General features: G+C 38.4%; 1 protein-coding gene across 3 annotated transcripts in view; it reads left to right on the top strand.

The window, feature by feature from the left end:
* The first annotated feature begins 1,490 nt into the window (after positions 1 to 1,490).
* LOC150085198 (lipoma-preferred partner homolog) overlaps positions 1,491 to 27,311 on the top strand; it is a 196,447-nt gene continuing 170,626 nt past the window's right edge. For 2 of the 3 annotated variants that reach the window (XM_090373083.1, XM_090373085.1), the window contains exon 1: positions 1,491 to 1,600. The gene's annotated coding sequence lies outside the window, so the exon portion shown is untranslated. The other variant, XM_090373084.1, reaches the window with a different exon arrangement.

A 27,311-nucleotide genomic window follows, 5' to 3' on the forward strand; every position in this document is an offset into this window, starting at 1 on the left:
TTCATATACTGTATTTATTTCAAATGAATTATTTCCCTGCAGTGTTGAATACTATGAAACGATGGAAGTCGCGTTGATCATCTGATTAATTTTAACCAATCAGATGATCAACGTGACTTCCATTGGTTTTAACCAATCAGATGACCAGGGCGACTTCGGGGCATGTGGGATAGGCAATTGGATCGGTTTTAAGAATAACACTAAACTGCAGAATGGTAATCCCTTGGCTCTTCATTCGTGCTTAGAGCAGCACTAATTGCCTAAAGGCCAGAGGTGCTAACAATGCGTTCCCAGTAAAGTCTCTCGTAATCCCTTCTTTTTATGGAAATTTTATTCGTTCTATTGAAACTATTATAAATGCAATTAACCGGGGGATTTAAAAAAAAATGCTAAATAGAATATTTCTCTATAAAGAAGTTCGCTAAACAGAGGTCCGACTTGTATATGTCAATTTTTTTCGGCGCCCTCCTGAACTGCCGCCCCTAAGCGACGCTTACCTCGCCTACCCACTTGCGGAGACCCTATATATCACTGACAAGGCACCATGAGCAGACTCTTGCAGACCTGCACTGCTCAGAAAAAACTTCATATCTACCTAAACAATTACCCCATGTCTATGACACCGTTCTTTCATGCCGCATAAAAAAGTCCTTGACTGAAAGAACGTATATAGGTTTTTAAAACGTGGCTGAGCTGATCGGGCGAGGCATACATTTTCTGAAACTCAGGTTTTTCGATACTACGAATTAACAAAGAACAGAATCATTTAAAGGCAGAACACACTGAAGCCTCAGAACCCTATATTGCTTTGGGTGTTCTACAGTGGTGGACCTGGCAGCATGGTGCATTTGCTACTGCTCCCAGCCAACCATGGTATTAGGCTTCCTTCGAAATTGCCTGTATTTTACAATCGGTTTGTCAGTATGGTATGATAAATTGCAGTTTCTGGCAGAAAATTCATGCAATTCTCGACGGAGATGTAAGCTTGCTATGGTGTAAAAAAGCCGTTTTTCTTGTACTTCAAGGAAGTATTTCTCCACTCTGCCTGGATATAGAATCAAACCTCGGCTCGCAAGACGTGAGAATGTTCTCCACTGTACCACCTGTGAGGGGTTCTAGGCTGTCGGAAGGGGAGGTTAGCTTTTTTTTTTTTTTTTAATTGTATATTTTTCTTGCCTGAGAGAGAGAGAGAAATATTATCTTTGGGTAATATCTCCATTCTTTCCATATTTCTGTTTGGGATTTTTAGGAAAGGCCATATGGAAAGTATCGAATGCATGAAAATCAATAAAAAAGAAATCAGTCCGCATTGGTTATGAAATCGTTGTTTTGCGTTTGTGTGAAAAGGAATAAATTGCGTAAAATAACTTACTTTTTTTTTTTTAAATACCGATTGTAAATGGCATACAACGATTTTTTTTTTTTTTTTGTACGCGTGCTTGTTATATTTATCATATACTGAAAACATAACAAGCAGTCCAAAAAATCAATCCAGTGGCTGAGTTGTGAAGTCCACATTTTCTTGAATTTCTGCTGACGTAAACATCAGTGTGGCATCCACCGTTGCTAAACAAATAACTTACTGTGTTTATTAGTGGCTGTAGGTGCTTTTTGTCACATATGAGCTTATTGATACCAAAATAAATTTATTCCAGGCTTTTATCTAAACAACTCGTAATTTTTAAAAATCTGTATTTAATATTCCAGTAATTTATCACAGTAAGTAATGATATATATATTGTTATTTCTGTATTTTGCAGTTAGAAATGTTGATGCATATCATGCTGCATATTTTAAAAACTTTTGATGTTGCTCCAACGTTTGTATTTAATTAGGCCTACATTTTAAATAATACCTAATTACTGTGATTTTACATTTGTAAGTTGAGATATTTACAAGGCGAATCATTAGTTATCGTTGCAACTATAAAATACATCGCAATTTAGTTTTACAATTTTTTGGAGGCAATGCATATGATGAAAATTAGCTTAAACTCATTTCAAAATCCACACTTTTGTTATTCTGTACTTGCAAGAGTAGATATGAAATCAGTCAGTATTATAATTTTGTCATCAGATTAACCTGAATTCATGTTCTTGCGTATTATGCTTCTGTATTACGTGTAAATGAAAGTCGATCATATTTCTGCGAGGGGTATTTTTTAAGTTATCTGCCTTAACTCTAAATATACTTGATGTATAAAACCTAAGTTTTATAATACTTTCATGACTATCCTTATCTTATAATGCGCAGGTCTAGCATTGAAGTTGGGAAGAACAGAAGAGATTAAAAGTAGTAGCCAGTTCAAAGGAAAAAAAAAATGGATATGAAATTGCAGCATTTCGCCATTTTCAGATTTTTTTAAAAGGGAAGAAAATGGTCCAGAAGTTATTCTTGAACACATATATGGTGATATTGCCCTTTAATTTTGAATACAATATAAAAATTTTGGTCTAAACAGTTTAAACATGGTTGAGAATCCATAGAAAATGATCCCTGCTTGGACAACCAATGGAACTGACTCTCCAGAAATGTTTCACAAAATTGAAGACCTAGTTATATACAGGATAGATGTATTAAAGTGATTGTATTTCCAGAGATTGTAGTATTTCTGAGAGGGTGGTACTATCTGCTATGAACACTTGGCTGTGTTAAAGATCAGTTCTAGCAGGGTGTCACAAATGCTTGCAACTCTTCAGAAGCTGCAGTGCTCAAATTTGTAAGGAAAAGTTACTAGAGACCAGAGTTTCCCCTTTCTTTTTTCTCTGGTTTAAAGGTATTACCTCTTGCCCTAAAAATAGAGCAGACATATTAATAAAAAGAAAAAAGTTGTATTGTTTTTTTGCTACTGTGGTAGATAATCTTTTAGTATTAGTTTTAGTAGTCACAAATGATGCAAGAAAGCAAGCTTATATAGCATCATTGCCAAAAAAAAAAAAAAAAAAACCTTCCACAACATCAGATGAAAGTTTGTTCCAGCAATCAACCACCCATTGGCTAAAGGTTAACTTTAGCACATCTTTTCAGCAACCACCCATAATCAGTTTTAATTTATGCCCCCTCATGTGCATAGTCATGTTCGTGTGCTTTTGATTGCCTCAACAGAGAGGAGATGATAAATGATCACCTTCTCTTGGGCACACTTGCAAAGATTATTAGGCTCATAAAAGCAACCCTAGCTGGCTCTAAAGCAGTGTTAAGAATTGACGAGTCTTTGACGTTAATGCTGGTGTTAGACAAGGTGATACACTCTGTACTGTATTATTTAGATTGGTTTTGGAGGCAGTTGTCAGAAAATTAAAAGTGACTTGACACAGGCATGAAGATAGTGCAGTCTGTGCATATGCTGATGATATTGCTATTATCACTAGGACTAAAGGAGCACTAGAAGAATCAGTGGCAAGACTGGTTAGTATTAAATAATTAAACTTCACACCAACCAGTACTCGAAAATATCTTAATACAGTAACTAAAAACACTGTATTTACAATAAAATAATTAAAACTAGTTTAAAATATTTAAAATATATAAATAAAAACAATTAAAATATGACTGAAAATAGATATTAAAGAATGTTAAAAATTTTAAATATACCGTAACAACTGTAGCTTTCGGAGACTGCAGTCTCCTTTCTCAACAGTGTCGGAGACTGCAGGCTCCGAAAGCTACAGTTGTTACGGTATATTTTAAATTTTTAACATTCTTTAATATCTATTTTCAGTCATATTTTAATTGTTTTTATTTCTATATTTTAAACTAGTTTTAATTATTTTATTGTAAATACAGTGTTTTTAGTTACAGTATTAAAATATTTTCAAGTACTGGTTGATGTGAAGTTTAATTATATAATGAGTTTTCCCAGCCTCGTGGGCCTATTTAGAGATAAGACTGGATAGTGAAAACAAAATATGTGGTAGTCCAGAAAACTGCAGATAGCTTTGAAAATTTAAGAACCAGCGGCTTCTCGTTTGAGCATGCTCAGAATTTTACCTACCAAGGTTTGCAATAAATCAGTCCAACTCTTTTACTAATGAAATCAAGTCCATAATCTGGAGTTCAGCTGAACAGACATTTAAAATTAAGAATATACAAAAGCCTCATTAGACCAGTTGTGATGTATGGTTGTGAAGCTTGGACGTTAACGTGTAAAGATGAGCAGTGCTTGAGTGTAGAATTTTCCAAATAGTTTTTGGGCTCATACAAGACATTAATGGATACTGGAGGATAAGGATGAACCATGAACTTGACCATCTTATTCAGAGTGTGGACATTGTCAGTTTTGTGTTTTTGTGAAGAGCCAGAGACTTGCCTGGTTGGGACATGGTATGAGAATGGATGATAGCAGAACAGCAGAATTATCTGGAGATCAGCATTTAAGGAATTGGTAGCGGATTTTCGAGAAGTTGATTGAGCAGGGCAAGGTTTCTCAAACTGGAAAGTGGAATGCAATGTGCTATTGTCGGCAAAACTATGGATAAGATTTCCAGTCAATGGAAGAAGGTCATTAATATAAAAGAGGAAAAGAGTGGGGGAAAGAACTGAACCTTGGGGGACACCAGCATAAATGGAGAACTTAAAAGACAGAGAGCCATTTACCATCACCCTCAGTGAGCGATTAGAGAGAAAATCAGATAACCAATTACAAAAAACAGTTGACAAACCATAAGATAGAAGCTTGTTTAGATTTCAAACAAGATTGAAAGCCTTTGAGATGTCAAGAGCAACTGCTTGTGTTTCACCTAACTTTTCCATTGAATTTGTCCATAAAGGGGTAACATAAGCCAGAATATCACCAGTGGATCGACACTGACGGAATCCATACTGGCGATTGTTGATCAGACGGCAGGTTTCTAGGTAGTTTAAGAGTTGGCGGTTAATGAATTTTTCCATTACTTTAGAAAGAGTAGAAGTAATTGCAATGGGATGAAAATTGGATGGGAGGGATTTGTCACCCTTTTTAGGAACTGATTGGATGTGAGGAAATTTCCAAGCAGAAGGAAAAACACCTTCGGAATAAGAAAGTGAAAGAAGGCGGCAAAGAACAGGAGTATGTTCAGAAGCACAGGTTTTGAGAAAAAGTGAAGAAATACCATCAGGAGCTTTCTGAGCATCAAGTTTCATCAAAATCCTTCTGACATCCTTTTGACAGAAGACCACAGGAGGCATTGAATGGAGCGTGTTGGTGGGAGGTGTTTTACCAAGATCATTAATATATGAGTTGGAAGAAAAATGGGATGCTAGCAGATCAGCTTTATCTTTGGCTGAAGTGACAACAGAACCATCTGGTTTTGACAGGGGTGGGAGCAGAGATGGGCAAAAGTTGCAGCCAATAGCTTTGGCAAGAGACCAGAATGCTCGGCTACCATTAGGGTGAGAATCAAGTTTTCTACTCTTAGCCTGTTCAAAATCTAGTTTGGACTGATTAATGAATGCTTTACAATTGTTGTGAGCTTTGGTATAGACATAAAATGAAACTGAAGAATTGGAAAAAGCCAATTACAATATATGCAACATTCTTCTCTTGAACAGCTTTAGCACATTTATTGGAAAATCAAGGTTTAGATAGAGGATGAGATTTTAAAGTGGAGTGTGGAATAAAGGATTCTATTCCTACAAGTATAATTTCACTGCTACTACGATCCGAGCAAACATTGACATCAGAAGTTTTGAAACAGTAATCTGACCAAGGAAAAGAAATCCCGCAGGTCATCCCATTTTGCATCCTTGTAATGCTAAACAATGCGAGGTTGGGAATAGCCATGAGATAAAGGCTCCATTGGACAAGAGACAATCACCAAGTTGTGATCTGAGGTGCCTAAAGCACCACTCACTTCAACCGTATACTTAAAAGGGTTGTTTGTGAGAAAAAGATGAAGCATGTGGCTGTATGGTTAAGATTGTCTAGCCAAGGAAAATTACCTCACTGTTAGGAAAGTTGGGGTTGGCGCCTCTGTAGCCAGGTGGGAAGGAGCAGCAGTGCGTAGCACACGCTTCTTGATGAGACCGGGGTTCATGCCCTTCACCACCAAATACGGAGGATGCGGAAAGGTCAGGGAAGGACCACCGCATATCCCGGAGCAATATGGCCTTAGTTGCTAATGCTCCTAAAAACCAAATAACAAACAAACAACAGGAAAGTTGGACTGGAGAATGAATTTGACAGAATGAGGTAGGGAGATTTTAAGCCAGAGAAGATTGAAAAGAGGAGATTCCAAATTACCAAGTCTCTGACAGGGAATATCGGAACGGACATATGCACAAATATCACCTTTGAGGCGAAAAGAATCATATGGCGAATAATTTGGGCAACTGAGATGAGCAGCAGTTGAATCAACCGATAACTGAGATTCTGTCAGAAAATGTACATGGGGTTTGGCAGATTGCAAGTGGAAACGGACATCGTTGAGATTAAAACTGAGACTGCTTATTTGTGAAATGAACTAGGAAGCATTTGGGAAGGTTTAGATCTTTTCGCAGATAAGCTTACCCTATTAGTTTGACAATTCGTTGTGTATTCAATAGTAAGAAAAAGTGGGGGAGGGGGTACATTCTGTATGAAGTAATGAAATTTTTGGATATGGTGTACACGTGTTAAGAATATACCCAAATCCTTGACATAACGTGGCCTCGAATGTTCCCTGCATTCACACTACTCTCACTGTCTCCAGTCACTATCTTTCAGCGTAGAGGTAGCAAGATTATACACTAGCTGATTCGGAAGTCTCCTGGAGAGTTACCAGTAGGTTCGGTCCTGTGTACTAACTAGTGGCCAGCCTGTGAACACCGTTTTAGAGTTGTCTTTCATCAACCGGTGAAATACCACCACTTTGCTTATTGGAGGCTTGAAGTGATGAAACCCATGTTTAGTCTCTAGAGCAAAGTTTCTGGCATCCCCCTCCCCCCATACTTCTCCTTCAACCCATGCACGGTAATAAGTACTATAGGTTTTGATACCTTTCGTGTTTGGGGTTTTCATAAAAAAAAAAAAAAAAAAAAATGTAAGGAAGATCGGATCTCGCCATGATGTCCATCATAATCTCAAAAGTCATACTGCATGATGGAACAGATGGGAAGGGTTCACCGGAACTTAGCTCTGGAGACTAAACATGGGTTCCACCACTTCAAGCCTCCAATAAGCAAAGTGGTGGTAATGCACCGGTTGATGAAAATCATCTACCACCTAGTATTGTCTAGTAACACACAGGGGTGGTATTCCTCCATGTGGTGTGGGAGCCACACCTCGACCCCTGCTTGTTGGTTCACACCTGGGTGGTCAACCACAGTGTGCTTGCGCATGGGGGTTATATCCACATTATTACTAACAGTCCCACCATCGTGAAGGTGCAAGCAGAGGATTTGGCTGTCACAGACCATCCGGATTTTGCTGAAATTGGGTCCACTTGACTTGAGTGTCACCCGAATATCAGTTTCATCAGCGTTTTAGACTCTCAGGTAGCAAGTACAGCTTGTCTGGCATATCTGAGAGAATGTCTGCGACAACTTCAAGGACCAAATTGTATGCAGTATTTAAGATGTGGCCTGACAATTGCCTAACAATGGGATAATCACCTTATTCCTGCTATCAAAATTCCTGTGTATCATTGACTCCCCATGAGCTGTCCTAGCAGCCTGTCTGAATTGCTCAGAGAATTTCATATTCGACTGCACAATTACCCCCAAGTCTTTTTTCTTTCCACTAATCTGAGTGTAGTATCACACAGTTGGTACGGTAAGCTGGGATTACTGCTAACTATATGCCGTACTTTCCGTTTGTCATTGTTAAACCTCAATTGCCATTTCTCAGGCCCAACTGCCTAATTTTTCTAAATCTTATTGCAGTAGCATACCATCATTATTGTCATTAACAACCCTGCCAACTTTGTATCATTTGCAAACTTAGATATTAAGCCTGATATACCTTCATCAATATCGTTAACAAATACAGAAAATAACAATGAGCCTGGCATCAAATCCTGGGGACTCCACTGATAATATTAGTCCATGATGAGCAGCTCCATTAATAACAACTGTCTGTCTTCTCCCACTCAACCATCCCTTTATTCATAGCAATAACTTGCCATTAATGCCACAGTGCTCCAGTTTATGTAGCAGTCTATTATGTGCAGCTATCAAAAGCTTTCCTGAAATCTAAGTATATATGAGGCCTGGTAAACCCAAATTGTTCTGTGGGCCACCTTGACAAACTACAAATTTTCTGTGGGCCGCACATAAAATAAAACAGTCTTTTAAAAATTCAAATGCCATAAAATTTTATTTTATTCATTCATTTTTATTATATATCTACATCAATGAGATATTTGCTTTGCGATCACTCAGTTTTTTAAAATCTACTTCAATATCAGTATTGGTAGGTGCACATCTTAATTGATTTGTTATTGAAGCTTGAGATTTACTTTTAATAAATTTCATTTATTAAAAGTGAAAAGATTCGGTATACATTTGTGAAAAGAAAGTTTCACAAATGTATGCTGATTCGAAGGTGCTCACAATTTTTTGTGCAAAAGATCTTAATTTGGGATACTTTTCCACTGTCATATATGTGTTGTAAAAGTTGATTTTTGACGTTGTGGCAAGAATGTGTTATAATTCATTGTTGCACTGTAAATCAATTACTTCCATCTGCAGCGTTTCTCGTTCGAAGAAGGGAAGGAATGGCGGGGATTCGGGGAAGTACAGCTGGTCTAGTATTATATTTCTCATTATTTATCATGCCTAGTGCAGCTAGGGAATGATTTCCCACTGATAGTCAGTAGTATAAAAATCATCTGTTGGGCCATAAAAAATAATGTTGGCAAGGCCTGGTATATATTATCAAAATTAATTTTTTGCTTTGTTACTGTATCATAATATCCAATCAAATTGGTCAGTCAAGATCACCCCTTGACAGATCCATGCTGTGACTGAAGTATAAATGCAATCCTGTCTTCTTTAACCAGTGACTCAATTGTTTTTCCTGTAACAGAAGTTAAGCTTTTTTGATCCCCCCCCCCTTTGTGATTTGGGGACACATTCCCATATTTTCGGTCCATGCAAACTTCCCCCAAATCCAAGGATGCTCTCATAATTATGTCTAATTGCCTGCTTACCTCTTTTGTTGTCTCCCTTAATATAATTGGATAGATCCCATACACCCCCCGTGTCTTTCTTACATTTAACTTCAGTTCTCTTCCTCTTCTCGGTTATTACAAAATCCTTTAGCTCCCTGGTAGAGTTCGATAAACATCTGGCATCCGCTCCCTTAAACTTCCTCACGTGTGAATGTAGATGCAAATTTCTTATTTAGCTTGTCAGCAACCTGAGCAGGATCATCAACAGTTCAACCATCAAGTGGATCTATGTGATTTGTCCCTTTCCTTCTAGTGTTTACATAAGAAAAGAAGTCTTTGCTATTTTTCTTTGCATCTTTTGCCAAAGATTTCTCATAATCTGCCTTGGCTTGACTTAACCTCCTATGTGACTTGATTGAGAAGCCTATGGCAGTTTATATCTGCCATAGGCTTCTCAAAAAAGATTCATCTGTAATGCTAGTCAGTGTTTTTTAATAGCATTCATCTGTAATGCTATTAAAAAACACTGACTTGTATTTATAAAATGCCTTTATTATAATAAAATAAAATATATGCATACTGACTGTATAATAAAATAAAACAAATAAATAGTGTATAACAAGAATAAAATCCAATAAAATATAAAGTTAAAAGCGTTAAAAATCACTAAAAACCATTAACACAGTAGCTTTCGGCAGCAGCGACCACCTTCATCAGCAATAATGATTACAGGTTATCCGACAATTTATTTAACACATACGTCTCAGCAGATGCCACATACGTATGGCATCTGCACAGATGCCATAGTTCGTGTCACGAACAATAATGGTTACAGGATAACCTGTAACCATTATTGCTGATGAAGGCAGCCGCTGCTGCCGAAAGCTACTGTGTTAATGGTTTTTAGTGATTTTTATGCCTAAGTTATAACACAGTGATTGGTGGCAGAAAAAAGTTTTCGAACATACCAGGATAGTGTGAATAGAGATAAAAGTACAGAGTAAGATGCCATCAGCATTTAGTTTGCTTAACCCTTTTAAAGTCTTTTCGCCGGGCACCTCCGTAGCCAGGTGGGCAGGAGCAGCAGTGCGTAGTATACGCTTCTTGATTAGACCAGGGTTCGGCCCTGTGACCACCAAATATGGAGGATGCAGAAAGGTCAGGGAATGACCACCGCATGTCCCCGTAGCAATATGGCCTTAGTTGCTAATGCTCCTAAAAACCAAAAATAACAATAATAACACTTTTCACCCCATCACAAGGAGCAGAGTCATCCTTAAAGATGCAGTTACTTGGCAGGTTGAAATGGACTAATGGTTGGCAGCAATTCGCCTTCCAATATAGCCAGATATCCATTGGCAATTACGGAACCTTTTATAAACTGCAGGTGACCTACTCCGCAATACGAAATGCACCCTTATATCATTTGGCTGGTAGGTAATTTCTGGATGGTATCTTCACCACGTCTACGGCAAATCGTTTGTCTTCCATTAGAGCCATGCATGTTGAATTTCTTCTCATCCGAGAAAAATAACTGACTTTCACTGCTTGAGGGTCCATTTGACATGCTGCTTACACCAAATTAATTGGGCCTTTTTCATTTTTTGTTTGAGGAAGGGCTTCTTTTTAGGACAACGGGCTACAAGTCTATTTTCGAAGTGCCATCTTTTGACTGTTACTGCACTTGCTACCACTCCAGTATGTTCTTCCCATTCTCTTTTCAGCTCAGATGAATAAGCTTTACGGTTTGTAAGGCATAAGCTCTTCAAAATGCAGTCTTGTTTTAGTGTAGAGATTCGTTTGTGTCCGGTTCCTTTTTTCCTATCAGCAGAACCAATATTCTTGAGTTCGGAAAGAAATCTACTTACTGTCGACTGATTACAATACACTCTATAAGCAATATGACGGGAAGAACATCCTTCGTCATGTAAAGCAACAATAGTACTCTTTCTTCGTGGCGTCAACTGCTACGAAGTAACTCTCCATCCTGACACAAGCAAGGAATGGCTGCAACTCTTGCAGAATGTGCTTATATAGCTGAAAGTAACAGCAGATGCAATCTTATGTCATTACCTACGTGTGTCAATCTTATCTGATGCAATCTGTAAGAAATATTGCCATATACTTATGTTATTCGGACGACAATTACAATTTTAAGGGGTGATGCACTCTCTTTGAACACGTGTGTGTATCTAATATTAAAAAAATGTTATTTGATAGTTATTAGAATAATATAAGTATAAACAATTCATAATACAAATTATATACAGTCGATTCCTGTTATTTGGGACACATCGGGACTAGTGCATTTTGGCCTGATTAAGCGGCTGCCACAATTATCCGAAGTTTCACGTAAAAAAAGTTAAAAATACAATGGACCCCCGCTTTACAATTGGTTCACTGTACAATCAGATCACATTACAATGGAGTCACCATAGTAAAGTACTGTTCACTATACAATGTGTAGTAAGTGCCGGTCGTTGTGATCACGTTTGTCAATTGATTTTTAATTCTATTTAGTGAAAATAGGAGGAATATTATCCAAAGGCTATAAAAGTAAAGATATATTAAGCACACATTTACCCTTTATTACCTTACCAATTAAAAAATTAAACGATATGTGAAAATCGGAATAATTAATACATACTGTAATATGTACATACTAACTAGTTGACATTTTTGTTCACTGACATTTGTAGGTGGGGTTAAAATTTAAAACAGTAAAAAAAATAAGCAGTCAATAACAAAGAACACGTCACACACAAATTGCGTGTAACACGATATGTGCAAGTGAGAATGGAGTAACAAGTTACGAAGCTTTAAAAATAGGAATGAAGAGAAGATTCTGAAAATTAATTTTTTTATATGATTGAAGATTCCATGGAAGTATAAACATAGTTCACCATAATAACCCACAGAATTCCAGCTGTCGGTATTATTGCAAATTCAATAAGATCGAGTTTACCATCAGATTATAATAGATTGCACTAACAGAAAAGTCCAATAAACAGCTAATTGTTTTTATTGTTTTATGGTTGTGACTTCCAGAAATCTGACCGAACCACATGGTATGGTCAGAGACAATCGTAGGGTAATCTCCAGTGCTGTGGACTCCTGCCCCGATTAAACAGCATGTGCCAATTAAGGGAAGTAAACCCTGGCTATTTTCTCGATTGGGTTCTGGTTTTTAAGATTTGCCCCAAATAAATGGCTGCCCTGATTAACCGGTGGCCCAAATAAACAGAATCCACTGTATATATGTAATAATTTTATTCTTTATATAGAGTTACTAAATAAACATCAAATATAGATCACCACAAAATAAAGTTGTGGCACCCCGGTTGAAAACCACTGGGTTTAAATGGATCAGGTAAACTTAATGCTGATGGCATCCTTACTCTCTCTTGGGTAATGCACAGAAGGGAATAAACTTAGGTTGCAGGACAGATATGTGAAAATTTCTTTTCAGCTAAGAGTGATATTGTTGGAAAACATTTCCATCTGATGCTACAAAGTAGGCAGTTTGAATAAATTTAAGAAAGAAAGAAAGAAATTTCATTGGTCAACAGAATGAAACTTTTTTTTTTTTTTTTTGACCAATTCAGTCAGTTTCATTTGGTCTCATTCAACCACCACATTATCATTACAAAATGAAACATGAGACTGGTTACAATTTTTATCACTTTCACAGTTTAAACATAATATACTTTATGCACAGTTTGTTTGTTTGTTATTTGGTTTTTAGGAGCATTAGCAACTCCGGGGATATGCGGTGGTCATTCCCTGACCTTTCCGCATCCTCCATGTTTGGTGATCACAGGCTCGAACCCTGGTCTATTCAAGAAGCGTGTGCTACGCACTGCTGCTCTTGCCCACCTGGCTATGGAGGCGCCTTTATGCACAGTGAAAATAATACAGAACACTATTATAAAAACAATGTGCACAATTTAAAAAACACTGTATGGATGATTTTCTCTGGCATGCTTTATCTGGAATATCATGGTTAAAGTATACTAACAAGCAGTAGTAGTATGCCAACATACTGATTGTTCCAGAAAACCTGGCAGCTATTTTCCATCAACTTAACATCTTGACTGAATCTTTCCCTATGCTCATCGCTCACCGTGAGAAGGTTTTGGAAAAGCTGTTATGATGCCAATGCAAGAAATGAGGTTTTAGTAACATGCTACATCCTATTTCTTTGCATGTAATGAGCAGTTTCTGGACTCCATCTTTGTACATTGCTGTGTGCCTTGTATGTTACCCAAAACATTTTCACAAAGCTATTTCAAAGCTGCTGCTCACTTAAGTAACAAAATCCTCATGAATTCATCTTATTTATCACTTCTACAAAACACAAAAAACTCTTCATTAGGCCAAGTTTAATGTAGGGATGAATGTAATGAAAATCTTCATTAGATACACTAATGAAGATTAGAATTGGATACACTAATATACAGCATGCTATTCTGTTCCTGACCCATACTGTGCTTCTTCGAAGCCAGTCATATCTGATGTAATGGTATGCAATACAATGTCCATATTGCATACCACTATGACATAGGAAGCAATATTTTGTAACCGCTTTGCATGCTTATTAACATAATGACTTTGAAGTCATCGCAGATATTCCATTGAACAAATTCTGTATGGAATTGCACCAAGTAGTGTCTTCATGTTATAGTATACTTATTTTAGATGAATGGGCAACGGGGATGGATGGCTTTAAATTCTCGTTATGCAAGAGAACAGATTTAAACCTTCACTGCAAGGAGTCTATGAAGAGGTGCCATTTGAATGTACCATATACAGTCCATTGTGGTTATTTGAGACACATCGGGACTAGTGCATTTTGGCCCTATTAAGCGGCTACCCCAATTATCCGACGTTTCATGTAAATAATTAAAAATACAATGTACCCCCCCATTTACAATTAGTTCATTGTACAATCAAATCACGTTACAACGAACTCACCATAGTAAAGTACCGTTCACTATACTTTGTGTGGCGCCTCCGTAGCCAGGTGGGAAGGAGCAGCAGTGCGTAGCACACGCTTCTTGATTAGACCGGGTTCGAGCCCATCACCACCAAATACGGAGGATGCGGAAAGGTCAGGGAATGACCACCGCATATCCCGGAGCAATATGGCCTTAGTTGCTAATGCTCCTAAAAACCAAATAACAAACAAACATATATTTTGTGTAGTAAGCGCCAGTCATTATGATCACATTTGTGAATTGAATTTTAATTCTATTAAACAGCGATTCTAATTAGAGAAAATATGAGGAATATTATCCACAAGCTATAAAAGTAAAGATATATTAAGCACAGATTACCTTACCTTACCTTTATTACCTTACCAATTAAAAAATACGTAAAAATCGGAAGAATATACGTGATAATTGGAATAATTAATATGTACTGTAATATGTAAATATGAACTAGTTGACATTTCTGTTCACTGACATTTGTGGGCGGGGGTTAAAATTTAAAACAGTAAAAAGATAAGTAATCAATAACAAAAACACGGCACACACAAATTGCAAGTAACACGATACGCGCAAGTGAGACAAGTGAGAACAGAGTAACGAGTTACAAAGCTTTAAAAATAGGAATGAAGAGAAGATCTGAAAATTAATTTTTTATATGATTGAAGATTTCATGGAAGTGTAAATTCGTTTCACCATAATAACCCACAGAATTCCAGGTGTCGGTATTATCGCAAATTCAGTAAGATCGGGTTTACTGTCTGTTTATGATAGATTTCACTAACAGAAAATCCCAATAAACAGGTGACTGCTAATTGTTTTTATGGTTGTGACCTCCAGAATTTCGACTGAACCACGTGGTACCGTCGGAGACAATCGTAGGTTAATTTCCAGTGCTGCAGTCTCCTGCCCCGATTAAACTGCATTTTGTCCCAATTAAGTGAAGTAAACCCTGGCTATTTTCTCGATTGGTTTCTGTTTTTTAAGATTTGCCCCAAATAAACGGCTGCCCTGATTAACCGGTGGCCCAAATAACCGGAATCCACTTTATTTAAGACAGTTTTCTAAAAACTCCACGGTTGTGAGAGGATAGTAGCAGACGGTTTGCTGTAAAGAATATCACAAAATTTTAGTATTAGTAGTGGCAATGATGAAAGAAAGCAAGCTTATAGAGCATCAACCAAAAACAATAAAAAAAATATTTTATGTGCAGAAGTTTGCCTTCAGCCAATGGGTGGTTGATTGCCAGAACAAGCTTCTATTTATTATTTTGGAAGTGGGTAATTTGAATAAATTCAAGGAAGACTAGCCAAATAAAAAATAATCCCATTTCACCTATCCATCCCCCTCTAATAGTTGGGGATGGATAGGTGAAATGGGATTAATTTTATTTTTTTGGCTATAGTAGTATGAGCTTACTTTCTTTCATCATTTGTCATTACGAATACTAATTCAAAGGTCACCTTGGATCAATACCTGTAAGGAGGGTAACACATAGAAGCATTGTTGTTTTTGAGCAGGAAGGCAGTGCAGCAAAAGCTTGGGCTTCCTTGCACTATGGTTAATACTAATAAACTGATTTAGTATATAAATGAAACAAAATGCAGTTTATTAGTATTTCATAAATGTGTGTGACTCTCTCCATTGCTTGCATTGTAGGTAGTCTATCTTTGGGTTTGATCAAGATCCCGAGAATAATATTAATAATCAAATGCTTAAACACGGCACGCTTGGTTGTGTTGTAATTTCATTAGAATGTAGACTGGTAGAGGAAAAATTAAAACTTTGTTTTAATTTAAATGTGATATTAATTTGTTATTGTGTGCTTTTTTTAGAATATGTATAACTCGCAAAGCTATTTAATACTTGTATAATGTAAACCAAAAAGTTTCAAACCAGGAGCCTGCAGCCTTCTGCACCGTTAGTTCCTTTAAAGCTATTAGATCAATTTATCATAATTTTTAACAAGTATATCTCTTAAATAAAATACTTCGGTTGTAGAATTTTTTTTTATTATAAGAGATGCATTAAGTAGGTAGATACATAAAAATTTTAAATCCAAATTGGGCAAGTAATTAATGATATCCATGGTATTGGCATTTTCTAGAAAATTATATTTTTATTTCTGTGCACTGCTATTGACTATTTTCTGACTTCTGTTTTTAACTATGGCACTAAAAAGATCCTACACTGAATTACCCTGATTCTGTACAAGTAAATAATTAGCGCAAAAGTTCTTTAAAATATATTTTTTCCCTAATAAATAATATTTAACAAATACATTTTTTATTTTTTTTAAGCTGAAAAATGATCAATAATAATTTGTACATTTTACATTGGTTTGGCTATCCCTCCCCACTCCCAACAATCTTTTTTAGGTCAGGAAATGGTGATATCTCTCATTTTAGCATTAGTAGAGGCATACAATGATGTCAAGAAAGCAGGCTTATGCAACGTCAGCCAAAAAAAAAAAATCCCTCCCATTTCACCCCTCCATTTTCGTTCCAAATGCCTATCCAGCACAGCCTTAAATTTATTTAGGCTATCAACTTCCACAACAAAAGATGGAAGTCTGTTCCACTTAACCACCTGCTGGCTAAAGGCAAATTTCCACACATCAATTCTACAACTGTCTTTCCTCAGTTTGAATCTATGCCCCCTCAGGTTCTTAATCTGAGCAAGCAGAAGTATCCAGTCAGCATTGAGCTTGCTCAAACCATTCAAGGCCTTATACACCTCAATCAGATCACATCGCAAGTGCCTAGTCTCCAGATGCTGCAACTTGCAGAACTTAAGCATTTCATCGTAAGTGCACCCCTTTCTCCCCCTCACCAATCTTGTTGCCCTACTTTATACTTGTTCTAACAACACTGCATCCTTCCTAAAATGAGGCCTGACCATTGCCTTGTACAACGGGATAATCACCTCCCTGTCCCTGCTAGCAAAATTCCTATATATCATTGACCTGCCCTGGCAGCCCATTTGCACTGCTCAGTGAACTTCATATTTGACTACACAATTACCCCCAAGTATTTTTCACTTTCCACTTCCTGAGTGTAGTACCACACAGTTGGCATGTTTCTCTTGGGTTATTGCAGTACCCATATGCAGTACTTTGCATTTGTCAATGTTAAACTTCAGTTGCCAATTCTCAGCCTATTTGCCCAACTTATCTAGATCCAGTTGGAGTAGCATACTATCTTTAATGTTTTTACAGGGTCCCCAACAACCCTGACAACTTTTGTATCATCTGCAAACTTGGACATTAATTCTGATGTACCCTCATCATTATCATTGATGAATGCTCAAAGCAACAATGGGCCCAGCACCGAATCCTGGGGAACTCCACTAATAACATTTGTTCATGAAGAGCAGTTCATTGATTACCACTCTGTCTTCTCTCACTAAACCGTCCCTTTATCCATTGTAGCAGCTTACCCTTAATGCTACACCTCTCCAATTTGTACAGCAGTCTTCCATGTTGTAGTAGTATTAGCATGTATTGCAAGAAAGCAAGTGAGCTTATACAGCATCAGCCAAAAAAAAAAAAAAATTCACACAACCATTCCCTCTAAATGTTTGTCCAGTTCCTCCTTAACTTTATTTAACCTATCAACTTCCACAACGACAGATGGAAGTTTGTTCCACTAATTACCCACCCACTGGCTAAAGGTAAATTTCTACACATCTATTCTACATCTGTCTTTCCTTAATTTGAATTTATGCCCCCCTAGGTTCGTAATCTGAACAAGTGGAAGAATCCCTTCAGAATTCAGCGTGCTCAACCTATTCAAGGACTTATACACCTCAATCAGATCACTGGCCGCTGCAATTTGCAGAACTTAAGCCTCTCTTGGTAAGAGGATCCCTTCATTCCCCTCACCAATCTTGTTGCCCTTCTCTGTACACGCTCAAGCAAATTTACATCCTTCCTAAAATGAGGCCTCCAGACTTTGAAGTACACAGTACTGGATACCTTGAGGTCTGGAGGCCTCATTTTATGTAGTACTCAAGGCATGGCCTGACCATTGCCTTATACAGAGGGATAATCACCTCCTTTTCCGTGCTACCAAAATTTCTATATATCATTGACAAAACCCCATGACCTGCCCTGGCGCCTGTCTGCATTGCTCAGAAAACTTCATATCTGATTGCACAATTACTCCCAGGTCTTTTTCATTTTCTACCACCTTAAGTGTAGTACCACACAGTTGGTACGTTTCTCTGGGGTTACTTCTACCCACATGCAGTACTTTGCATTTGTCAAGGTTAACCTTCAGTTGCCACTTCTCAGCCCATCTGCCCAAATTTTCCACCGTTGCAGTAGCACACTGCCGTTACTGTCATTAACAATACTGCCAACCTTTGTATCATTTGCAAACTTCAACACTAAGCCTGACCAATATCATTGATAAATATACAAAACAACAGTGGATCCAACACCGAACCCTGTGGGACTCCACTAATAACATTAGTCCACGAAGAGCAGCACCCATTGATTACAACCCTCTGTCTTCTCCCACTCAACCATCCTTTTATCCATTGTAGAAACTTACCCTTAATACCATTCTGCTCCAATTTGTTCAGTGGTCTACCGTGTGCAACAGTGTCAAAAGCTTTCCTGAAATCCAAGTATATGATATCAAAATTATTTTTTGCATCCAGTTCCTTTGTAACCACATCAAAATATCCTATCAAATTTGTCAGACAAGACTTTCCCTTAACAAACCCATACTGTGTCTTAATTATTGTTGCAGTCTTGTCTAGATAATCCTGCAATTAATCTTTAACCAGTGACTCCATTACTTTACCCAGAACAGAAGTTAAAATGGAATACACTTAAATAGAAAGGGTGCAAGAATATTTGCTGATGCTATTGAGGCAGTGTTAGGTGGGTCGGAAAACTACCAGCTTGGGGGTGACAAAGAATAATAGATTAACAGTAGCCACTGGCAGAGGTGAAAGAGACTCTTGCACTGCTTCTATTGGAATGAGCAGAAGCCTGAAAAACAAGATGCAGGATATTTAAGAGACTGCTGGGAGTCATTGCAGTACAAGTAAAGACATGGGTTGTGTTAGAGTAGCTAAGAATAGAAACAGGTGCATGTATACTTGCGTGTACACCAATGCTAGGAGTTTATTAAATAAATTTGATGAATTTGAGGTATTGCTGAAAACATCAAAGGCAGATATTGTTGGGATTTGAGAGACATGGTATCACACGGGTATAAGGGATGCAGAACTGGAATTTGGGGAGTACAACGTCTACAGATAGGATAGGAAGGGAGGAGGGGTTATGCTATTAGTTAAGAAATACATAAAATCCAAGGAAGTGAAGCCAGTCGACATCGCTGGACAGTGCAGTGTCGAGTCAGTTTGGTGTGACATAAGCATTGGGATATGAGGCCTAGCACTGAGAGATGAGAGTAGGAGTGTGCTATAGGCCTAATGACTCTGATGAGTATAATAAGAAACTGTACAAGGAAATAGAGTGGGCCAGTAAATCAGAGAGTCTTACAATGGGGGATTTTAATTTCCCTGATATTAACTGGAATTTGGGGTCTGGTCGCTCATTAGCATTAGCATTAGTAGAGGCATTTGATGCAAGAAAGCAAGCTTATGCAGCATCAGCCAAAAAAAAAACCCACTTCCACTTCACCCCTCTGTTCGTTCAAAATACCTGTCCAGCTGAGCCTTAAACTTATTTAGGCTATCAACCTCCACCACAAGGGATGGCAGTCTGTTCCACCAACCAACCACCCACTGGCTAAAGGCAAATTTCCGCACGTCTATCCTACATCTGTCTTTCCTCAATTTGAATTTATGCCCTCTCAGGTGATTTTTCTGAGCTAGAGGAAGAATCCCATCAGCATTGAGCATGCTTAAACTATTCAAGGCTTTATACACCTCTATCAGATCACCTCGCTGGTGCCTAGTCTCCAGACACTGTAATTTGCAAAACTTAAGCATTTCTTCGTAAGAGCACCCCTTTGTTCCATTCACTAATCTTGTTGCCCTTCTCTGTACTCGTTCCAGCAGCTCTACATCCTTCTTGAAATGAGGCCTCCAGACCTGTATACAGTACTCTAGGTGTGGCCTGACCATTGCCTTGTACAATGGAATAATCACCTCCTTATCCCTGCTGGAAAAATTCCTGTATATCATTGACAATACTCCATGAGCTACTCTTGCAGCGTGTCTGCACTGCTCAGAGAACTTCATATCTGCCTGCACAACCACCCCCAAGTCCCTTTCATTCTCTACAACTGTCAGTGTAGTACCACAGAGTTGATACGTTGCTCTGGGGTTGCTGTTTCCCATGTGTAGTACTTTACATTTGTCAATGTTAAACTTCATTTGCCACCTCTCAGCCCATCTGTTCAACCTTTCCAGATCCTGTTGCAGCAGTGTAGTGTCAGTAGTGTCCTTGACAACCCTGCCAACCTTTGTATCATCTGCAAACTTGGACATTAAGCTTGATATACCATCATCAATATCATTTATAAATACAGAAAACAATAATGGACCCAACACTGAGCCCTGAGGGACTCCACTAATAACATTAGTCCACGATGAGCAGTGTCCATTGATTACCACTCTCTGTCTATTCCCACTCAACCACCCCTTTATCCATAGCAGCAATTTGCCTCCAATGTCACACTGCTCCAATTTGTGTAGCAGTCTTCCATGTGCAACAGTATCAAAAGCCTTTCTAAGATCCAAGTATATAATATCAAAGTTATTCCCTGCATCCAGTTCTTTTGTGACTGCATCACAGTATCCAATCAAGTTGGTCAGTCAAGACTTCCCCTTAACAAAACCATGCTGTGTCTGAGCTATAACTGAAGTCTTGTCTAAATGATCCTGCAGTGCTTCTTTAACCAGTGCCTCCATTAATTTTCCTGGTACAGAAGTTAAGCTCACAGGTCTATAATTACTTGTGTCAGCCTTTGATCCTCCTTTGTGAATTGGGGTCACATTTGCACATTTCCAGTCTATGGGTACCTCCCCTGAGTCCAAGGAAGCTCTCATAATTATGGCTAAGGGTTTGCTTACTTCCTTTGCTGCCTCCTTTAATATAATTGGATAGATCCCATCCACCCCGGGTGCCTTTCTTGTGTTTATCTTCAACAGTTTCTCCTCCACTTTACTCCCAGTTATTTCAAGATTCTGTAGCTTACTGCTAGAGTTGAATACACCTCTGGCATTCCCCTTGCTGAATAACTCCTCATGTGTGAATGTCGATGCAAAATATTCATTTAGTTTGTTAGCTACCTGAGCAGGATCATCAACAGTTGACCCATCAATATCAAGTGGACCAATCTGATTCATCCCCTTCCTTCTAGAGTTTACATAAGTAAAGAACTCTTTGCTGTTTTTCTTTGCATCCCTTGCCAAGGATTTTTTCGTAATCTGCCTTCGCCTGCCTAACCTCCTTTGTAACTTGGTTGCATATCAACTTGTATCTATCATAGGCTTCTGTGTCATGTGTTAATTTGTAAGTATCCCATGCATTTTTCTTCTCTGCCATATGCCTCATTAGTTCATCTGACATCCATTTTGGCCTAAACCTTGAACAATATTTCTTAGTTGGTATGTAAAGCCTAGTAGCTTCCAAGATACGTTCTTTGAATGCTTCCCATTTTGAATTTGCTGTTGGTAACATCATCAGTTGGTCCCACTGTATAGAATTTAAATACTGTCTCAGTCCATCGTAGTCGCCTTTACGGAAGCAATAACCCTTCCCTTTACCCCTAATGGTAGTTACCTCTTTGAGTAAATCCCACTTCAGCACACTGTGATCACTGCCACCTAGTGGTTCATTTATCTGCAGATTCTTAATGCATGAAGAATCACTGCTGATAATCAAATCAAGAGTATTACTCCCTCTAGTTGCCTCCCGAACATGCTGATGTAGAAAACAATCATCCAATAAATCCACAAAAGCCCTGCTAGTGTGTGAGTAACCAGCTCCCAAATTCCAGTCAATATCTGGGAAATTAAAATCTCCCATTATAAGACTCTGATTTACTAGCCCACTCTATTTCCCTGTACAGTTCCTTATTATACTCATCAGAGTCATTAGGCTTATAGCGCACTCCTACTCTCAATTTTGATCTCCCAATGCTTATGTCACACCAAACTGACTCAACACTGCACTGTCCAGCGATGTCGACTGGCTTCACTTCCTTGGTTTTTATGTGTTTCTTAACTAATAGCATAACCCCTCCCCCCTTCCTATCCTGTCTATCCTTTCTGTAGACGTTGTACTCCCCAAATTGCAGTTCTGCATCCTTTATATCTGTGTGACACCACGTCTCTGATATCCCAACAATATCTGCCTTTGATGTTTTGAGCAATACCTCAAATTCATCAAATTTATTTACTAAACTCCTAGCATTGGTGTACACGCAAGTATACCTGCACCTGTTTCTATTCTTAGCTACCCTAACACAACCCATGTGTTTATTTGTACCGCAATGGCCTCCCAGCAGTCTCTGAAATACCATGCATCTTTTTTTTCAGGCTTCTGCTCATTCTAATAGAAGCAGTGCAAGAATCTCTTTCACCTCTGCCAGTGGCTACTGTCAATCTATTGGTCTTTGTCTCCCCCCAAGCTAGCAGTTTTCCGACCCACCTAACACTGCCTCGATAGCATCAGCAAACATTCTTGCACCCTTTCTATTTAAGTGTATCCCATCCCTGTAGAAGCAATCTCTCCTGTTAACAAGTACAGTCCAGGCTGAAAAAAATTCTACCCCTTGAGCCTTGCACAATCTTTCCAGGGCCGAATTGATCGACAAGGCTCTCATCATATACTCCCTCCTATCGTGTCTGGGCAGAATTGCAGACACTTTCAAATTCAACCCTAATTCTCGGCTTTTGTTCAACAGTGACCTGTACTTGTTAAGTAATTCTGCCGGTCTCCTACTCTTAATATTATTAGTGCCAACGTGTACAACTATATCACCTTTTGTGCCCTTAAAAGATGATATTTGCTCTACAACGTCATCAACCTTTGCCCCTGGCAGACATACCCTCATACACTAGCAAGGCTTTTGTGGATTTATTGGATGATTGTTTTCTACATCAGCATGTTCGGGAGGCAACTAGAGGGAGTAATATTCTTAATTTGATTATCAGTAGTGATTCTTCATGCATTAAGAATCTGCAGATAAATGAACCACTAGGTGGCAGATATCACAGTGTGCTGAAGTGGGATTTACTCAAAGAGGTAACTACCATTAGGGGTAAAGGGAAGGGTTATTGCTTTCGTAAAGGCGACTACGATGGACTGAGACAGTATTTAAATTCTATACAGTGAGACCAACTGAATGTTACCAACAGCAAATTTAAAATGGGAAGCATTCAAAGAACTTATATTGGAAGCTACTAAGCCTTACATACCAACTAAGAAATATTGTTCAAGGTTTAGGCCTAAATGGATGTCAGATGAACTAATTAGACATATGGCAGAGAAGAAAAATGCATGGGATACATACAAATTAACACGTGACAGAGAAGCCTATGAATAGATACAAGTTGATCTGTAACCAAGTTACAAAGCAGGTTAGGCAGGCGAAGGCAAATTACGAGAAATCTTTGTCAAGGGATGCAAAGAAAAACAGCAAAGAGTTCTTTACTTATGTAAACTCTAGAAGGAAGGAGATGAATCAGATTGATCCACTTGATATCGATGGGTCAACTGTTGATGATCCTGCTCAGGTAGCTAACAAACTAATTGAATATTTTGCATCGACATATACACATTGATTACAACCCCCTGTCTTCTCCCACTCAATCATCCTTTTATCCATTGTAGAAACTTAACCTTAATATCATTCTGCTCCAATTTGTACAGTGGTCTCCCATGCACAACAGTGTCAAAACCTTTCCTGAAATCCAAGTATATGTTATCAAAATTATTTTTTTATATCATATACTTGAGGAGTTATTCAGCGAGGGGAATGCCAGAGGTGTATTCAACTCTGGCAGTAAGCTAGAGAATCTTGTAATAACTGAAAGTAAAGTGGAGGAGAAATTGTTGAAGATAAACACAAGAAAGGCACCTGGGGTGGATGGGATCTTTCCAGTTATATTAAAGAAGGTAGCAAAGGAAGTAAACAAACCATTAGCCATAATTATGAGAGCTTCCTTGGACTCAGGGGAGGTACCCATGGACTGGAGATGTGCAAATGTTAACCCCAATCCACAAAGGAGGATCAAAGGGAGACACAGGTAATTACAGACCTGTTAGTTTAACTTCTGTTCCGGAGAAATTAATGGAGGCACTGATTAAAGAAGCATTGCAGGATCATGTAGACAAGACTTCAGTTATGGCTCAGACACAGCATGGGTTTGTTAAGGGGAAGTCTTGCCTGACCAATTTGATTGGATACTATGATTCAGTCACAAAAGAACTCGCTGCAGGGAATAACTTTGATATTATATACTTGGATCTTAGAAACGCTTTTGTACTGTTGCACATGGAAGACTGCTGCACAAATTGGAGCAGTGTAGCATTTGGGGCAAATTGCTGCTATGGATAAAGGGGTGGTTGATTGGGAGAAGACAGAGAGTGGTAATCAATGGACACTGCTCATTGTGGACTAATGTTATTAGTGGAGTCCCTCAGGGTTCAGTGTTGGGTCCATTATTGTTTTCTGTATTTATAAATGATATTGATGATGGTATATCAAGCTTAATGTCCAAGTTTGCAGATGATACGAAGGTTGGCATTGTTGTCAAGGACACTACTGACACTATGCTGCTGCAACAGGATCTGGGAAGGTTGAGCAGATGGGCTGAGAGGTGGCAAATGAAGTTTAACATTGACAAATAAAGTTCTACATATGGGAAACAGCAACCCCAGAGAATGAAAATGACCTGGGGGTGGTTGTGCAGGCAGATATGAAGTTCTCTGAGCAGTGCAGATGGGCTGTAAGAGTAGCTCATGGTGTATTGTCAATGATATATAGGAATTTTTCTAGCAGGGATAAGGAGGTGATTATTCCTTTGTATAAGGCAATGGTCAGGTCACACCTAGAGTACTGTATACAGGTCTGGAGGCCTCATTTCAAGAAGGATGTAGGGCTCCTGGAACGAGTACATAGAAGGGTAACAAGATTAGTGAATGGAACAAAGGGGGTGCTCTTACGAAGAAAGGCTTAAGTTTTGTAAATTACATTGTCTGGAGACTAGGCACCAGTGAGGTGATCTGGTATAGGTGTATAAAGCCTTAAATGGTTTGAGCATGCTCAATGCTGATGGGATTCTTCCTCTTGCACAGAATAATCACCTAAGAGGGCATAAATTCAAATTGAGGAAAGACAGATGTAGGATAGATGTGCGGAAATTCGCCTTTAAGCCAGTGGGTGGTTGATTGCGGGAACAGACTTCCATCCCTTGTCGTGGAAGTTGATAGCCTAAATAAGTTTAAGTCTCAGTTGGACAGGTATTTCAAACGAACAGAGGGGTGAAGTGGAAGTGTTTTTTTTTTTTTTTTTTTTTTTTTGGCTAATGCTGCATAAGGTTTCTTGCATCAAATGCCTCTACTAATGCTAACTGGTCTGTAATTACTCATGTCACCCTTCGATCCCCCTTTGTGAATTGGGGATACATTTGCACATCTCCAGTCCGTGGGGACCCCCCCTGAGTCCAAGGATGCTCTCATAATTATGGCTAAGGGTCTGCTTACTTCCTTTGCCACCTCCTTTAATATAACTGGATAGAACCCATCCACCCTAGGTGCCTTTCTTATGTTTAACTTCAACAATTTCTCCTCCCCTTTGCTCTCAGTTATTACAAAATCATTAAGCACCCTACTACAATCTGATAACCTTCTGGCATTTTAAAACCTTAATAACTCATGTGTGAATGTAGATGCAAAATACTTATTCAGTTTGTTTGCTATCTGAGCAGGATCATCAACAGTTGAACCATCGATATCAAGTGGACCAATCAGATTCATCCCCTTCCTTTTAGAGTTTATATAAATCCTTGCTATTTTTCTTAGCATCCTTTACCAAAGATTTCTCGTAATCTGCCTTCGCTTGCCTAACCTCCTTTGTGACTTGATTACAGACTAGCTTATATCTTCCATGGGCTTCTATATCGCCTGATAATTTAAATGAAATAATAGGTATGAAACTTTTGGTAGCTTCCACGATTAATTTCTTGAATGCTTCCCACTTAGAATTTGCTGTTGGTAACATCATCAGTTCATCCCACTGTACAGAATTTAAAAACTGTCTGAGACCACTGTACTCACCTTTACAGAAGTAAAAACCCTTTCCTTTACCCCTGATGGTTATTATATCTTTAAGTAAATTCCACATCAGTACACTGTGATCACTGCCACCTAATGGTTCCTTTATCTGCAAATTCTTAATACACGAATGATCACTGCTGATTTCCAGATTAAGAGTATTATCCTCTCTGGTTGCCTCTCGAACATGCAGCTGTAGAAAACAGTCATCCAATAAATTCAAAAAGATCTTGCTAGTGTGGGAGCGACCAACTCAAAAGTTCCAGTCATTGTCTGGAAAGTTAAAATCCCCCATTATATGACATTCTGGCCCACTATTTCTCCGCACAATTGCTGATTATACTCATTAGATTCATTAGGCCTATAACACACACCTACTTTCATTTTTCCTTTCCCAGTGCTTTTGTCACACCAAACGGACTCAATATTGCATTGTCCACCAACATCAATTGGATGCACTTCCTTAGATTTTTTGTTTCTTAACTAACTGCTTAACCTCTCCTCCCTTCCTCTCCTGTCTCTCCTTTCTGTACACATTGTACTCAATAAATTCCAATTCTGCATTGCTTATATCTGTGTGGCACCACGTCTCTGATATCCCAACAATATCTGCCTTTGATGTCTTGACTAGCACTTCAAGCTCATCAAATTTATTAACTATACTCGTAGCATTGGTGTATATGCAAGTATACATGCACCTGTTTCTATTCTTAGCCACCCTAACACAGCCTATGTATTTATTTGTTCCATTATGACTCCCAACAGTCCTGGAAATCTTCATTGCCTTTCTTTCCATGCTGCTGCTCATTCTAATAGAAGCAGTGCAAGAATACACAGACTAACCTTTTAGTCTGTGTATCCTCCCAAGCTAGCAGTTTTCTGACTCACCTAACACTGCCTCCATAGCATCAGCAAATATTCTTGCACCTTTTCTATTTAAGTGTACCCTTCCTTGTAGAAGCAGTCTCTCCTGTCAACAAGCACAGA

The sequence above is a fragment of the Mastigoproctus giganteus genome, chromosome 5, assembly GCF_048544385.1.
Source record: "Mastigoproctus giganteus isolate SK-2022 chromosome 5, ASM4854438v1, whole genome shotgun sequence".
Lineage (NCBI taxonomy): Eukaryota > Metazoa > Arthropoda > Arachnida > Uropygi > Thelyphonidae > Mastigoproctus > Mastigoproctus giganteus.